The following is a 17,663-nucleotide window of genomic DNA, read 5'->3' on the forward strand; positions in this document are numbered from 1 at the left end:
GGACTCCCTCCCCCATACTACCCAAATCACTACATAGGACCCCCATTCCCTATACTACCCCCATAATTACAGAAACCCCCTCCCCAATCATTACACAGGATCCCTCCCCCATAATACCCCCATTATTACACAGGATCCCACCCCCATCATTACACAGCCCCCCCTTCTCCATACTACATTGCCACTCAACCATCAGCACACTGCTGTTTCTGCCGATAGGAGGGGTATTGTTGAGGGTGGAGAGGCAGGCAGAGGGGTTATTGCTGGGGGTGGAGAGGCAGGCAGAGGGGTTATTGCTGGGGGTGGAGAGGCTGGCAGAGGGGTTATTGCTGGGGGGTGGAGATGTGGGGAGGGAGTGATTGAGGGTGGAGAAGCAGAGAGGGAGGTTATTGATGGAGAGGTGGGTTATTGTGGAGGGTGGAGAAGCGGGGAGGGAGGTTATTGAGGTTGGAGCAACGCTGTATCCTGGCCTAGGCCAACAAGGCCCAGGCCTAGGGTAGCACTTTGCAGGGGGGCAGCATGGAAAGAGTCCCCGTTGGCTTGCGCTACACTGTTAGTGTAGCACCAGTCTTATGGGGCAGACTGGGCTGAGAGGCCGCACTGCTTCTGGTATGCGGGAGGCTGGTATTCTGCAACTGTGGGGGGGGCGCATGTTCTAATTTTGACTGTCCTCTCATCCTGGACCAAAACCTTCCTCACTGTGCTATGTTTTCTGCTGCACCATTGGCATTGTTATCTTCTTGGTCCTCTCCATAAAATTATCAGAAATGTGTGCTTAAAGTAGAACTATAGGCAACACTTCTTTTTTTTTTTTTTTTTTCATTTTGGATAGAGTAAGGGAGGGTTAAAACCCCTGTCAGTTTATTTTTTACCATCCCTGTCCCATTGCAGAGATTTCCCTTCACTTCCTGCCCCATAGCCAAACAGGAAGTGAGAGGAAATCTATGCAAATTAAGGAAATCCATTAACCCCCCCCCCCCCCCCGCCCCTAGAACTAGTGTCCCCACTCGAAAATTCCAGGGCGGGTCTTAAACAGAAAGGGAAGTGGCCTTGACAGGAAGGGGTGGGTCATATTTAAATTGGTTGATGCACGAGTTTAGTCAGGCCTGGAGCAGCACAAAACCTAAATACACTACTGAGGTGGAGAGGGGGGGGTTATTGAGGGTGGAGAGGTGGGGAAGGTGGGTTATTATTGAGGGTGGGGAAAGGGGGTTATTGGAGTGTGGAGAGGCGGGCCATTGCTGAGGGTGCAGAGGTGGGAGGGAGGCTATTGAGAGGGGAGAAGCAGGGAGGGGTGTTTTTTTGCTGAGGGTGGAGGGGGTTATTGCTGAGGGTGGAGAGGCGGGAGGCTTATTGTTGAGCCCAAAGCTGTCACACTGCTCTGGACTACAACACCCAGCAGCCCTGCCCCCCCTCCAAGATGTTCTGCAGCAGCCAATCACTGTCCTCTATTACAACACACAGCAGCCCTGCACTCCTCCAAAAAGCTCTGCAGCAGCTGAGACTCCCTGAAACGTTATCAGAGGAGGAGCCCGGTTAACGACAGCACACAGTGTCTCCAAGGGAGATGGTCTACTCACTGTGCAGAGCGATGTAGTCCAGCAGCCGCCGCAGAGGAGGGATGGGAGGGGTGGAATGCAACATGTCGCAGGGAAGGAGACTTGGTCCACTCAGACTGACATGAGGGGACGTGACTTCACTTAACCCGTGCTGAGCTGGATAGAAAGGAGGAGAAAACGAATGCACTTGACTTATCAGCGTTTGGGGCCCTCCAACAATGAATGGGCCCTGGGCAGATGCCTCATTTGCCCTGAATTAAAGATGGCCCTGGCCATGCTGTTAAACCAGCATCCGATCAGCGCTGGCAGCCAGTGTGATGTGTCCTGGTTGGGGGGGTGCAGAACGAGCAAGGTTTCTGCACTAACATTACTTAGTATAGCAACCTCTTCGTTTTTTTTTTTTTCGTTCAGCCTGCTGGTTTGGGGTTGTGACAAACCATTTACTACTGGCAAGTGCTTACAATGGTCAGCTTTTATTTATGTAAAACATTTATTGCATAACAGATAAACGGTTGCTGTAACTGCTTACAATTGCTAGCTGGAGTTTGGCTTTAATTTGTCAGGTCTATCTAAATCTGTTGGTGCATCTAACACTACCCAATGCTGCTGTTAATGTTTTTTTTTACAGAGCAGCGGGTGAGGAGAAAAAAGTTGTCACTGCCTCGGAGGTGGCCATTTTGTTGGTTTGTATCGAAGCCGACTAACAACGTCCGCTCATAATAGCTCATAATTTATCGAAATTTACAATTACTGATGGTTTACAGTAACCTAAAGTGACGTGATTGGAGATCTTGATGAATTGGCTATTTTGACAGAACACCAGAATCAGACATTCCGTGTTCTGATCATTAGAACGGGGCCGGGCTCTGTGAGACCCTGTACTCTGTGCTGTGAGCATGCCACAACACAAAGGAAGATACACAAATCTGCGGCCCTACGGAAAAAAGTCCAGTCCAGTGGGGCAGCATATTTGTATTAAGTCAGTGTTAAGGAGCTGAGGAGAGATAACAGGGGATCACATCGAATATGAACGTCTGGGGACAGCCACGAGATAGCTATGTGGCTTTTTAAAGCTGGACTACAGAGTTAATCGGGTGTTTCCAGAAGTCTAGAGTAGGGGCTGGATCAGACTTCCACTTCAGTACTAGTCTTTCTGGCATAAAATGGCATTGGCCCAAGAAAAGTTCTAGTGGCACGAGTGGGCTAGTGTGTTAACCAGGCCCAAGAGACAAATTTCCACTGGCTGCTTTATCTTGTTTAATCTGTCTCCCACCACAGTTGCAACCAATGACAATAGAACTTTTTTTAGCCCACTCTTGCAAAGTCTGGGATTCCATAAATAATCGGGGCTTAATCTCACTTCATTTACCCCTGCTGGGCTTAATAAAGTGCCTTCTATTCCCTCTGGAAATGGAATCTACTGCCAGATCTCATTGGGGGCACCACCAGGGATTCAAAAAAAGCATGGCATACTTTTTACTCACCTTTTTTGAATGTATCAAACTTGCAAAGAGACCCATGCAGCCCCTAATTCTGAGCAATACAAATAGATGCAATTGAAATATTTTGTTTCCGCTTCCTTGGACTACAACTCCCCTTGTCTTAACAGCTTTCAAAAGTATAGTCCATACTAATCCTCACTCTCAATCCCTTATTTCCTTCATACAAGCCTCCATTCAAATCAAATCTCTATTTGAAGAGGATTGGTTGGAAATTAGGATTTTAAGTGGGTCTAAAGGCATAAGGGTTTTTTTTTTTACCTTAAAGCGGAGTTCCGCCCTCCCCTTTAAAAATTAAAAGTCAGCAGATGCTGACTTTTAACATTAGGACACTTAACTGTCCTGGAGTCCAGCGATGTCGGCACCGCAGCTGATGTTTCCATCGGTCGGGTGCTGCCGTTGCGGGTAAGGGAAGCTGGCAGTGTAGTCTTTCGGCTTCAGGTCCCTATTGCGCATGCGCACTGCGCTCTCACTGGCCCAACAGAAGGGGAGGGAGGGGGACCGAGCTGCTGACGTAGTTTGCCGCAACCTGGTCTCCCGGAAGTGGGGACAGGGTACCTGTAAAAAAAAAAAAAAAAAAAAAAACAGGTATCCGCTCCCCCCAAAAGGTGCCAAATGTGACACCAGAGGGAGAGCAATCGGATAAGTGGAAGTTCCACTTTTGGGTGGAACTCCACTTTAAGGACTACGTTCACTGTTCCGGGAAAAAAAATGCACATATTTTTGCTGAAAAAAAATGTGTATTAAATTTTCCAGTACGAGTTTGGAAAGCATTGCATCTGTGATCTTCTGATCACGGGTGCAATATGGGCTCCTGCAGATATGTCTTCTGGTTTTAAGCCCTTACGTCTGTAAGGGCTTCCTATTTGTAGGCCAGAGGACATGTCAATGGACTGAAAAAGCACTATTCAGTGCCCCGCAGCCCATTGAAACTGCAAGACCTTTGCTGCGGTGGTACTTGTAGTTTGTTCGTTCGCAGCTGTGTAGACAAAACCCCACTGTTCAAAAAAGTCGAAGTAGGCGCAGAAAAAAGAAACCCTGCCTGCTGTCACAGTTGGTGGGGATTGGGAGGAGAGGCAGCAGGAGCTGGAACGTTACACCCTAAATAAGGGTGGACCATGTAACAGGTTCCGAAGGTGAACTTCTCTTTTAATGCATTCTCTGCATTAAAGTAAAACTTCTGGTTTCAGCTCTGCCAATAGTTGCCTTGTTCCTCTTTCAATTTCAAGCATCACTGTTCTTTCCTCTGTAGGCAAAGAGGCAGCAGCGGGGGGCCATTGGCTCCTGCTGCTGTCAATAAAATCCAGCAAGTAGGGGACCGAGTTGTGCTGTGCTTTTTTTTTTTTTTTTCTTTTTCAGTGCAGCTTTGGTGCAAACTTGCACTTTTGCTCTCATAGCAAATGGCTTGCTGTGGGGGCTGATACAGAAGAGGAGCAGCATACCCGCCAGAACAGGTAAGTTTAACATTTTATTTTAATAATCTTTAAATTAAAAAAAGCTGAACCTTTACAATCACTTTAACTGCTTCCGGCCTGCCCCACGGTCCTTCTGCGTGAAATCATGTACCTGTATGTCATTTAAATTTTTGGGTCTGGTCACAGCTTGCTCCCGGATCGGGAGTCTGGAACAACACACTTTACACTACGCTTAACACCCAGTATAGTTTATGCAGTTCACCTATACCTGTTACCTTGCCATGTCACACGTCCTTACTCAAATGTTTAACCTCATCGTGTCTCATTGTATGACGGACTTTGTTTCACTGCACTTTTTATGTTTTTTGTGACAAACTTCAATAAAAATAATTTTAAATAAATTTTTGGGTCTGGAGCGCTCATGTGCGTCATCGGTGACCCGCTCTGACTGTGATTGGACAATCATCATTCCCGAGCGACGGTCTGCCTATGTAAACAAGGCAGGTCACCGTTCTCTCGGAGGGGAAGATGGAGATCCTGTTTCTCTGCTCAGCAGGAACACGGATCTCTGTCTTCCCCCAGTCAGAGCACCCTCCACACAGCAAGCACTGGTCCCCAAAAAGTGTCACTTAGTGTCAGATTTGTCCACCCCAATGTTGCAGTCCTGTTAAAAATCGCTGATCGCCGCCATTACTAGTAAAAATAATAAAAATTCAATAAATATATCCCATAGTTAGTAGACATTATAACTTTTGCGCAAACCAATATACCACCAAAAGAAAGCCCTATTTTTGTGGGGAAAAAAAGGAAATCGATTTTATTTAGGTACAGCGTCGCACAACTGCACAGTTGTCTGTTAAAATAACGCAGTGCCGTATTGCAAAAAATGGCCTGGTCTTGAAGGAGGGGGGGGTGTTTGTTAACCTGCTGGAACTGAAGTGGTTAATGACTAAAAGTTCATTCAATTTAGCTTTGGCGAATTCATATGAAGTCCTTTTCTAATGGTTCCTTATGCCTTTCAGAATCACTAAATTTGTAATCCACTGCAGATTATGGATTCGTGTTTATACCAAAATGTATTCAATGTGAAAATGTGGGGCCAAAAAATAAAAAATATTTATACTTAAAAAAAAAAGATACTTCAAAAAATAATGTGCAAAAAGTCTTTCAAATTCATTGTTCAATGTTGTCCTCTACCATAATGTGTATCAAATGAAGGTCTTTAGAATTAAGAATTAATGGCTGCTTAATCTCTTTAGCTCTGGAAGGTTTACCCCCCCCCCCTTCATGACCAGTCCATTTTTTGCGTTACGGCACTGCGTTGTTTTAACTGATAATTGGTTGTGCGACGCTGTACACCCCAAAAAAATCCCCCCCCAAATGGAGCTTTCTTTTGGTGGCATTTGATCACCTCTCCGTCTTTTTTTTGTTTTGTGGTTTTTTTTTTTTTTTTTTTTTTTTTTTTTTTTTTTTTTTGGGGGGGGGGCAGGGGTGCTTGCGCTATAAACAAAAAGGACCGATTTTGAAAAAAAAAAATATATATTTTGTACTTTCTGCTATAAAACACATCCACTAAAAGAACGTTAAAAAAAAATCGAATGCCTTTTAACAATTTAGGCCAATATGTATTCTGCTACATGTTGTTGGTAAAATAAAAATCCAAATAAGCGTATATTGATTGGTTTGTCAAAATTATAGCATCTATAAACTGGGCTAATTTTATGGAGTTTTTATTTACTTACTAGTAATGGTGGTGATCAGCGACTTATAGCAGGACTGCGGGAAATTGCGGTGGACCAATCTGACATCAAGTGACACTTTTAACACTTTTTTTTTTTGGGACCAGTGCCACTAATACAGTGATTGGTGCAAAAAAAAAATATACACTGTACTGTACTAATGACACTGGCAGGGAAAGGGTTAACATCAGGGGTGATCAAAGGGTTAAATGTGCCCCTATAGAGTGCTTGCTAACTGGGGAAGTGCTTTAATTGTGGGTAGAGAGAGATTTGTGTTCCTGCTTATCAGAAACACAGGATCTCCCTCTTCCCTACTAACAGAACAGCGATCTGCCTTGTTTACACATTATGCCTCTCGGGAACGATCAGCGGGTCCCAGCGGACATACTGATTGGCTCCCTCTGTGTCCAATCACAGCAGGAGTGGGTCGCCGGCAGTGCACATGCGTGTCCCAGACCTGGGGGTGCAGAATCATTTACCTGTATGTGATTCTGTGCACAGAAGCCGCCGCCCTGCACTATATGCGGTCGTTAAGGGGTTGGAAATGGGGGTTCCCCTTTAAATCAGCTCCAGCCTCTATCCAGCTCCATCACAGGTGTAGCAGCTTGCTGTATAGACTAGGTGTGGTATTTAAAGCAATACAATCTCACCAGATTGCTGCCCACTAATAAGCAGCATATCATGCCAGTTGAGAATATATAATGTCCCCTTTAAGGCAACTCCGGGATCTTCACCTGCCAGGGCCAAATGGCATTAGATAGCTGTGCAAAATAAAGCTCACAGATTATAGCAATACAAAGGGACCATAGTGTAGTATAGTGCAAAACAGTTGATCTTTATTCTTCAAATGCTCACCAAAACGAAATGAAACTGCAGCATTGTAGAATTAACCAGCCGGTGCAAATAAAAGTAAATTGCTCAACACTTATATCTGGAGCCACCTTTCAGTTCTGATATGCTAGCATGACCTCATGCACAAAGCTTCATCCAACGCATTTCATGCAAGCGCGTATCCTTAGGTGTACCACATTGTATTCATTTTCTCCATTTTTCTTTTCTAAATATATTGTCCAATAATTCCTTTCAACACTCTAATTATGATTCCAGATGCCCTGTGAATCTGTATTAGACCTAAAGTGAAATTGAGAGTGGGTGTGGCGCTGCTTCAGTGGGCTATTACCTATGATGTATTCTGGTTCAATTCTTGTGCCAAAGGTGAGCAAAAGTGGTCAATCTAAACAGAAATAATTCTGTTTGTGAAGCCCTTTTGAACTAACGTTTACATAACTCAGTATTGTTAACCCAATAATTATATGAGTGATTGATAAAGTGCAAAAAATAAAAAAAAAATCATACAATTAACTGGTTCTCGTCCGCCTCACGTAAATTTACTGCGGCACAATGGCACAGCTGCGTGAAACCCCGTACGGGTACAGGTTTACCTTTAAGAGCCACCAGAGGGCGCGCCCGCTGCACTGTTAGTGACCCGATGCTGGTGGTCGCAATCACTGCCAGCCACGCACGATCGCGTGCACGAGAGCCAGCACGGAGATTTGTGTGTGTGTGTGTGTGTGTGTGTAAACTCACAAATCCCTGTTCTGTCGGGGAGCGGAGAGATATAATTTATTCCTACTAAGTAGGAACAACAATATGTCTCCTTTTCTAGTCAGTACTATCCCCACACAATTTAACCCCTCGATCGCCTCCTAGTGTTAACCCCTTACCTGCCAGTGACATTTATACAGTAATCGGTGTATATTTATAGCACTGATTGCTGTATAAATGTCAGTGGTCCCAAAAACATGTCCGATCTGACGTCAAAATGTCGCAGTACTGCTTAAAATGTCAGATCACCGCCATTACTAGTAAAAAAAAATAAATAAAAATGCCATAAATCTTTCCCATAGTTTGTAGATACTATACCTTTTGCGCAAACCAGTCAATATACGCTTATGTCTACTTTTTTTTTTTTTTACCAAAAATATGTAGAAGAATACATATCGGTCTAAACTGAGGAAGAAATTTGTTTTTTAAAAATAATTTTGGGGATATTGGTTTTTTTTTAGTTTTTTTTTTTTTTCAAAATTGTACTTTTTGTTTATTGCACAAAAAATAAAAACCGCAGAGGTGCTCAAATACCACCACAAGAAAGCTCTATTTGTGGGAAAAAAAGGATGCAAATTTTGTCTGGGTACAGCGTCGCAAGACCGGGCAATAGTCAGTTAAACTGATGCAGTGCTAAATTGTAAAAAGTGCTCTGGTCAAGAAGGGGGTAAAATCTTCTGGGGCTGAAGTTGTTAAATGCGCAATCTGAACGATAAAGTATATAATTTCAATGCTAGAATTATAGATTGTAAACGCATATAAAAAAGTGCACATTGAAGAAAAGTGGCAAGTGCTTGTGACCATCCCTATTGCAAGCCAATTTATGGTAGTAAATAAACAGTTTATAAGTACATAAATAAAGTGCTGTTTGTGCTTTAATGTCTGTGTGTTCCTGAAAGGACATGTGGTGTGCCAGTGTCTCCATTCGTGCTCCCCCTCCTTGTCCCTGCTCTGGGGCTAAACAACATCCACAGCTCACAAACCTGTAACTGGAGCCCCAGTCTGGATATTATACATCTCTCCTCCCATTTTGTCCTTTGCGCCTGTGGTCTCATGCACATAATGAATAGAAAGAAATGAACCCCATAGTGTATTTCGGTATGATAAAGTTTATTTGAACAGTTAAAAATCTACTTAAATTGTATACAACAGGGATATGCAATTAGCGGACCTCCAGCTATTGCAAAACTACAAGTCCCATCATGCTTCTGCCTCTGGGTGTCATGCTTGTGGCTGTCAGAGGCTTGCTATGCCTCATGGGACTTGTAGTTCTGCAACAGCTGGAGGTCCACTAATTGCATATTCCTGGTATACAATATTACATGCGAGAATCAGAAAGTATCCAGGACGTTCCATAAGCTGGAAATGACGCTAGAAGCTTTAACCTATGCGTTTTGTCAGAGTGACGTCATCAGGAGTGGCGCCAAATTTTTAGACCTAATTTTGATCTCCCACCTTACTCTAACTATATTACAAAGATATTTATGGATTGTTTTACATCTCAGTGGAGTACAGACAACAACTGCAATTGTAACAAACATGATAATGGAACTGATAATGTATTTAAAGAGGAAGTAAACCCCGATGGGTTTTACTTCCTCTCTTGCTCCCTGTAAGGCTTGCAAAATAAAAGCATAATGGGCTAGTATGCATCACATACTAGCCCATTATATGACACCAACAAACGAAGCCCGCGCTGTCACCGGTGCAGGCCACGTCCATCTTTGCCCCTCTTCCTTTCGGGGCCACGGATTCCTGCTCTGTGACTGGTTGGAGCCGCGTGACGTCACTCCCGCCCATGCGCGTGGGAGCCGTCAGTCATGGCACACACTGGGGGAAGAAATGGTACAGTGCTCAGTTTCTTCACAGCGCATGCGCCCATGACGACATCGGTGCACTACAAGTGAAACGTCTCCTAAACGGCACACGTTTAGGAGATATTTCCACTACCTTACCTATAGATAAATGTCACACAAAAGGGTTTACAACCACTTTAAAGAGGAACTAAACTCTCTCAATCAACACTATTTTTAATCCTTATCCTGCTCCCATTAGTAAATATATATAGGAAAGTTTACTTGTTTTTAACTGCTTGTGTTTCCTTGCCTAGGCAAACTGTCATACATCCTTGGAGTCTTCTGCAGAAGTTTTCTCAGCGAAGCCCACCCCCTTGCCTTCATGCTGGGCCTCAGGACAAATGGATTCCAGGAATTAAATGCTACATCAGTTATCTGCCCTAATAAAGATGGCTGTGGCCAGAAATGTTGAGGGAGTGTGGTTTAAAGTGATTTCTCAGAAAAATAAAGCATGGAAACTTGGCTAGATGGGGGAGTTTAATGGAAAAGGGAAAAGTCCTGAAAGTCGCACATCTCTGTAAAACCCTGGAAGACGATGGGCATCATGGAATCATGTTCCTCATAACTAAGCTCCTTGGGTGGAGTGAAACACATGGGAAGGAGGAGGGGGTGGTATGGTCTGGTTGGTGCCCGGGCTGAGGCTGTCATATGCCTTCCTATGGGGTTTTGCAGAGATGTGCGACTTCCAGGACTTCCCTTTTCCATTGGATGTCTAAAGCTGGGACAAGCGTTTGCTACATAAGAGAACCCAGTGGAGTATGGCGTCGCACCTGTAAATTTAGTTTGAGTCACAGATGGGTGAGTTTGCATGGAATATTTAAAATGAATTAAAAAGGTGCGTTCAGTCTGTGGTGCTCAGATGCAGTTTAGTTTGCTTTTATTTGTACAACCATCTCTGGATGTACTTTGTTGGGCCTTCCCCCTCCATTTCTTGTATTGATACTCTTTAATACAAAAATATTGAACAAGAAAATTAAGGAAGAGATGCCGGAAAAGAAGAAAACGAATGCAGCCACCACATTTAAGAATTGGTAAACTGCACTAAATGTTAATGTTTTTGGGGCTTAATATAATACACTTTTAAATGTGTCATCTGTCTTGGAGTGTCAAGAGGAACTGCAGTCTGCTAACATAATTTGTAATAAAAAAAAAAAAACATCTTTACCATTCTGAAGCTTCCCTCCAACCACTTTGCACATTATTTTATATATACTGTCATTCTGTACTGTCAAATATGCAGCAGAAATCTCTAACCACTAAGTCCGGCTGCAACCATAACTGTGGGCAGCTGAAGCTGTTGTCTGTTCACTTTCTGGATTTACAGAGACACACAAAGGCACACATCCAGCTCTGCAGCTCTCATTGGCCCTCTTATGACTCACCCCCCTCCCTTCCTGGCAACTTCTCATGAGAGAGAGCTGTGCATAATGTCATAAGCCTATGGTTTTTACCAGACAAGAAAGAAGTGGGCTGTAGAAGGTATTTCCTGGCAGAAAAAAAATGTTTCTCTAGCCAAAGTTAAAACAACAAGGGCAGAAGTTTTAATAGATGGAAAGATGAAAACATGACTGAAGTTCCACTTTAACTACTCTAATACCACCTCTCACTCCAGCCTTGTGAAATTACATGTTCCAGGCTTTATAGCCATTTTTCCTTCATCTTTCTGTAAATCACTGACCTTGCACAGGGACATTTGTATATCCACACTAGGCAGAGCTCATATACATATGGTTTCTTGCAACAAAGAGGTAGTGAAGCAAGAATGCAAGCCCTAAACCAGCTTTAAGACCCCTTTCACTCTGAGGGGCTTTTCGGGCGTTTTAGCGCTAAAAATAGCACCTGAAAAAGCTCCTCTCATGCCTCCCCAGTGTGCAAGCCCAAGTGCTTTCACACTGGGGTGGTGCGCTTGCAGGACAGGGGGGAAAAAAAGGTCTTGCAAGAAGCATCTTTGGGGCGGTGCCGCTCCCAAAACACCCTGCCCATTGAAATGAATGGGCAGCTCTGCCACAACATGGGTACTTTTAACCCTTTCCTCAGCCGCTAGCGGCCGAAAAGCACAGCTAAAACGCACCCCTGGCCCCAGTGTGAAAGTAGCCTAAAGGATCATTTCCTTTTTGTAGAAAAAATAATAACTGCATGTCTTTTTGCAGGTAAATGAATGGGTTGCAAAATCGCACTGCAGGGGAATGCACAGGAATGCAGTTTCTGGGCAGTTCTGGTGTGAACCAGCCCTTACACGAGCTGGCAAAGAAAGTTCAAATATTTCTGTCCTGAAAATATGACGGTTGGCTTAATGTTTCATTACAAGGGCAGGAACCCCTATGTATTAGTGGTTAATTTCAGTCTGCTCGAGGAAGATGATCATCCTTGTTTAATGTAAATTAGCTGACCAAGCCTACTTTATATTTGTTCAGTGCTAGTATATTTTTCACTGTTCAGCCCGATATTGGTGCAGAGCTACATGTGACTGCAAAGCTTATCCAGTGCAGATATTACGTTGAATGGGTGTGTTAATAAAATCACCAAATGTCTGCATTCTATCTCTTTTATCTTCACAGAGTGTGTCTAAAAGATTAGGACTATACACACTGCCAGTTGTAAGTGCAGTCATTTGTGCTAGGGCAAACTGTGTTGATTAATGTCTGACAGTAAGGCAAGGCCATGCGCTGTTCGAATCTTGGCCAATTCAGCAAGAATCGGCCGAGATTCGAACCATGTATGGGCAGGCCGAATGTGCCAAGCTGATTGATCAACTTGGGTTCAATCAGCAGGCTGGGTTTTACCTGTGATTATTGCTAGTGGCTGCTATCAGTGGTGTCACCCCCCCATCAACTATAGTCCCCTCATTACAGACCCTCCTCCATTAAGTACAGATTCCCTTCCCTCAAGTAAAAATTCCCCTCCCTCAGTACAGAACCCCCTCCATCAGTGCTAACCCCCCCTCAGTGCAGACCCCCCCTCCATCAGTGCAAACCCACCTCAGTGCAGACCCCCCTCCTCCTCCATCAGTGCAAACGCCCCCTCAGTGCAGACATTACATTTTAGTACATTAAACTTTACAGACCTCAGAACAGCGTGGGATACAGCGGTGTGTCCGACTCCCTTGGACTCCCTCTCACACAAGGGACTGAACCGAAGCCGCCTCCCCCTCCTGTAGCTGTAAACGGAGAGGAGGGGGCGAGAAACAGATCAGTGAGGACCGTGCGGCGTTAGTGGTGCCGCTGCCCACAGGTGTCACCTCTCTGGCGGGTGTCACCAGGTGCGGCCTGCTGTTATGGAAATTTGGTTGTACGCAGAGCACACAGCCAAATCTCCTGTTTCTAAACATAATAGCAATTTCGTCTAATGAAATAAATGCAATGCATCTCACCTTTTGATCGTATCCATCCTCTGGTGTGTGCCCCAGTCATCCAATAAGACAAAACACATGGTTCTTACATTCCCATCTCAGCAAGACTGGCCTTTACAGCTCTGTCTGCCTCCTTTATTCAAAAGACCACAAAAGCAATCACAAACAGGAAGCCCTGGCCCCAACAGCCAATCGTTTCCTTCACAGGGTGTGACCTCACAGGATGTAAGTGACCATATAAGGATTTAACAACAGAGTACAAAACAACCAATGAACAATGACTACAGGACATGATACAATATACTAAATGACGATGACTAAAGTTCCTCGTGCATGGATGAGAGATTATCTGCAGGTGTAGGTCATGGCACCCCAAACATGTTGATCAGGCACACCAGGGGTGACAAGAGCAAAACACCTCTAAACCGATAATGTCTTTGCAGAGTGAACGCATCCCCACCAGACGATCGTTCTGTGCATTGCACAGGGGCCCTTTGCTGGCGGACATGTCCTCTCTCCGCAAACACTTCTCTCCAAACACCAGGAAGTTTTCCATTACCTAACAGGTCTCAGCCAGCATCGATCTGCCCCAGCCAGTTCTTTAGAACGGGCTGTGGTTGATCAGACACACTGGGAGATTTATGACAACACATTAATATAACATTTTCCACAACACTGCCCCCCCCCCCCCCCCCCGCCCCCCCTAGCGATGCCACTGGCTGCTATAGTCGTTGGCAATAATCATTGTCTTCTCCCAGCAGGGACAGCCAAAGCTCATTGATGTACATGAGGAGTGAAGGCTGGTCTGTGTAGTACCATCCAATAGAAGAGCTACTGTAGCTCAAATTGCTGAAAAAGTTAATGCTGGTTTTGATCGAAAGGTGTTCAAACACACAGTGCATCACAGTTTGTTGTGTATGGGGCTAAGTAGCCACAAACCTGCCAGAGTGCCCTTGCTGACCCGTTTCCACAACCAAAAGTGCCTACAATTGGCATGTGACCATCAGAACTGGATCACAGAGCAGTAGAATGTGGCCTGGTTTGGTGAATCTCAGTTTCTTTTACATCATGTGGATGGTCGGGTGCGTGTGCAGCACTTACCTGGAGAAGAGATGTCACCACGATGCATTATGGGAAGAAGGCGAAGGCAGTGTAATGCTTTGGGCAGTGTTCTGCTGGGAACTTTGGGTCCTGCCTTTTATATGGATGTTACTTTGATACGTATCTCCTACCTAAAATTTTTGCTAACCACACCATTTCATGAAAACGGTGTTCCTTGTTCAGAAGCCCTCACATGTAATGCAAGTAAAAGTGTATATTATAGCCCAGAACCCAGTCTTTGCATTTCCGCATGCAGGGTGATGTTGCAGCATCTGGCTTTGCCCTACGGGTTTTGTCAAAACTGACATCATCAGAGTCTGTGGTGACTCACCACATATTATATACTCAATGAACAGTTAAGGAGGAATTAACATCAAGTTATACAAATAAATTGCATAAAACTCATCACTGTTTATATCCTATGAGCATTAAATAATGCTCATAGGCTCTAATAATTGCAAAAGAGCATCCTAAAAATTGTTAGTCGGCAGCAGAAAAAATATACTATATTGCTCCAAGGATTAAAAAATGATGAACATATACCAAAATATGAATAAATATACAATGCTGTGAATAAAAGTATTTGCCCCCTTCCTGATATATTTTTTTTTTTTTGCATATTTCTCACACTTAAATGAGTCAGAGCATCAAGCAAATTTTAATATTACACAAAGATAACCCGAGTAAATCCAAGATCCAGTTTTTAAATGATTTAATTTATTAAGGGAAAAAAGCAGTTCAAACCTGCCTGGCCCTATGTGAAAAAGTAATTGCCCCCTCTCATGCTGAATCATGAATGAGCTGTGATTAACCACAATTTTTTGGAAAACTGAGTTAAATTTCACTTGCCACACCCAGGGTGTTTACTGCCAGGCCTGTTGAATCAAGAAATCACATATATAGAAGCTGACTAAGTGAAACGTGCTAACAGATCGCAAACAGCGACACATCATGCCACAATCTAAAAAAATTCAAGAACAGATTAGGAACAAAGTCATGTACATGGATCAGTCTAGGAAGGGTTTCAAAGCCATTTCCAAGGCTTAGGAACTCCGGTGAACCACGGGGAGAGCCATTATCCACAAATGGAGATAACTTGGAACAGTGGGGAACCTTCCCAGGAGCGGCCCTACAACAATTACTCCAAGAGCATGACGATGACTCATCCAGGAGGTCATAAAACAACCCAGAACAACATCTAAAAGAACTGCAGGCCTCACTTGCCTCAGGTAAGATCAGTGTTCATGATTCAACAATAAGAAAGAGACTGGGCAAAAATGGCATCCATGAGAGAGTTCCAAGGCCAAAGCCACTGCTGACCAAAAAGAACACAAAGGCTCATCTCACATTTACCAAAAAACATCTTGATTATCCCCAAGACTTTTAGGCAAGTATTCTGTGGACTGATGAGACAAAAATGTAACTTTTTGGAAGGTGTGCTGCCCGTTACATCTGGCATAAAACAAATACAGTATTTCATACCAACAGTCAGACATGGTGGTGGTAGTGTGATGGTTTGGGGCTGCTTTGCAGCTTCAGAACCTGGACGACTTACCATAATTGATGGAACCATGAATACTGAGCTCTACCAGAAAATTCTAAAGGAGAATGTCCGGCCATCAGTTTGTGACCTCAAGCTCAAGTGCACTTGGGTTATGCGGCAGGACAATGATCCGAAACACAGCAGCAAGCCCACCTCCAAATGGTTCAAACAAAGCTAAATTTAGGTTTTGGAGCAGACTAATCAAAGCCCTGACTTAAATCCAATATGCTGTATCATGACCTTACACAGGCCGTTTATGCTGGAAAACCCTCCAATGTGGCTGAATTAAAACAATTCTGCAAAGAAGGGTGGGCCAAAATTGCTCCTCAGCAATGTGAAAGACTCATTGCCAGTTATCCCAAATGCATGATTGCAGTTGTTACTGCCAAGGGTGGTACAACCAGTTATTAGGTTTAGAGGGCAATTTTTCACATAAAGCCAGGCAGGTTTGGACAGCTTTTTTGCCGTAATAAAAGAAACCATCATTTAAAAACTACATTTTGTATTTACTCTGGCTATCTTTGTGTAATAATAAAAACTTGTTTGATCTGAGTCATTTAAAGCGGAGTTCCACCCATTACAAAAAGTGTAGCTGCTGACTTTTATTAATCAGACACCTATCCCACGGTCCAGCGATGCGGGCGCACAAAGCCCCGCTCCTCTCCCCCTTCTCTCCACGGCACCGGCATTCTAACAGAGGGTCATCAACACTTAAAGCGGAAGTTCAATTTTTGGGTGGAACTCCGCTATATATGTGACAAATATGCAAAAAAAAAATCAGAATGGGGGCAAATACTTTTTCACAGCATTGTATATACAAATTCAAAAATCAACATCCCACTCAATATTTAATGCATGCAGGGAATACACTCGTAGCTCCTTAGTTTAGTCTTAAAATCTCTCTCCTTATAGAGCTCCAATTCCAATGTGGGGTATATCCATGAATAGGGTTCCTGTTGGATCTTTATTATGGCAAGCTGCGTAGTGTTTTGAGATCCTATGTCCCTTAAAGTCCCTTTTGATATTACATGTGTTCATCGAGGCAGACACATAGGGCCCGTTTCACATGGTAATGATTTGTTCATGAATGAGCTCAATGACAATGATCGTGGCATTTCTCTCGGTTATGAGGCAAGTAGAAAGGAGATACGTGACCTCAGATTCATTGTTGAGTATAATAAAAATATTACTAATGCTTTTTTACATCCACAGCAATACCTGCTGGCTATGTTGCACACATGAAAGAAATATACAAAAACATGAAACTATTGTTGGAACACATCCAGCACAACTGGCATACCTGTGGAGATCTAAAATAGTGGCTTGGCTGCTTGGAATGCAACTTGGATATAGCAAGTATTGTTACATATGCGAATGGGACAGCCATGCAAGAGCATTGCATTACATTAAAAAAACATGGCCACTCCAAAAGAATTTGACTCCAAGACAGAAAAATGTGGCACGTGAATCACTTTTTGACCCGACAAAGATATTTTTGACTTTGTTTCACATAAAATGTTGTTAATGTGATAAACAAGAAAGGTGAAGGTTTTTGTTGCTTAAGACAGATGTTTCCAAGAATAACTGATGCCAACATTAAAGTGATATTAAAGGTTTCACGGACTTTGGGCTGCAGAAGAACCATTCCCTGGAGAACTCTGTGTTTTAATGTGTTCTTAAAGCGGAGTTCCACCCATAAAAAGTCAGCAGCTACAAAAAGTGTATCTGCTGACTTTTATTAATCAGACACTCACCTGTCCCACGGTCCAGCGATGCGGGCGAACTAAGTCCCCCTCCTCTCTGCGGCGCTGGACTTGTCACTGTGGGTGCCCGGTTGTGGCTTCACAGCCGGGCACGCACTGTGCATGCGTGAGCCATGCTGCGCACTGTGACTAGCCGGGGAAATCATCTGGGACCTGTGACATGTCCCAGATGATTGCTGAGAGGGAGGGGGGAGCTCTAAAAAGAGGGTATCCGCTCCCCCCCCCCCCAAAAAA

This window comes from Aquarana catesbeiana, linkage group LG04 (assembly GCF_042186555.1).
Source record: "Aquarana catesbeiana isolate 2022-GZ linkage group LG04, ASM4218655v1, whole genome shotgun sequence".
Classification (NCBI taxonomy): Eukaryota; Metazoa; Chordata; class Amphibia; order Anura; family Ranidae; genus Aquarana; species Aquarana catesbeiana.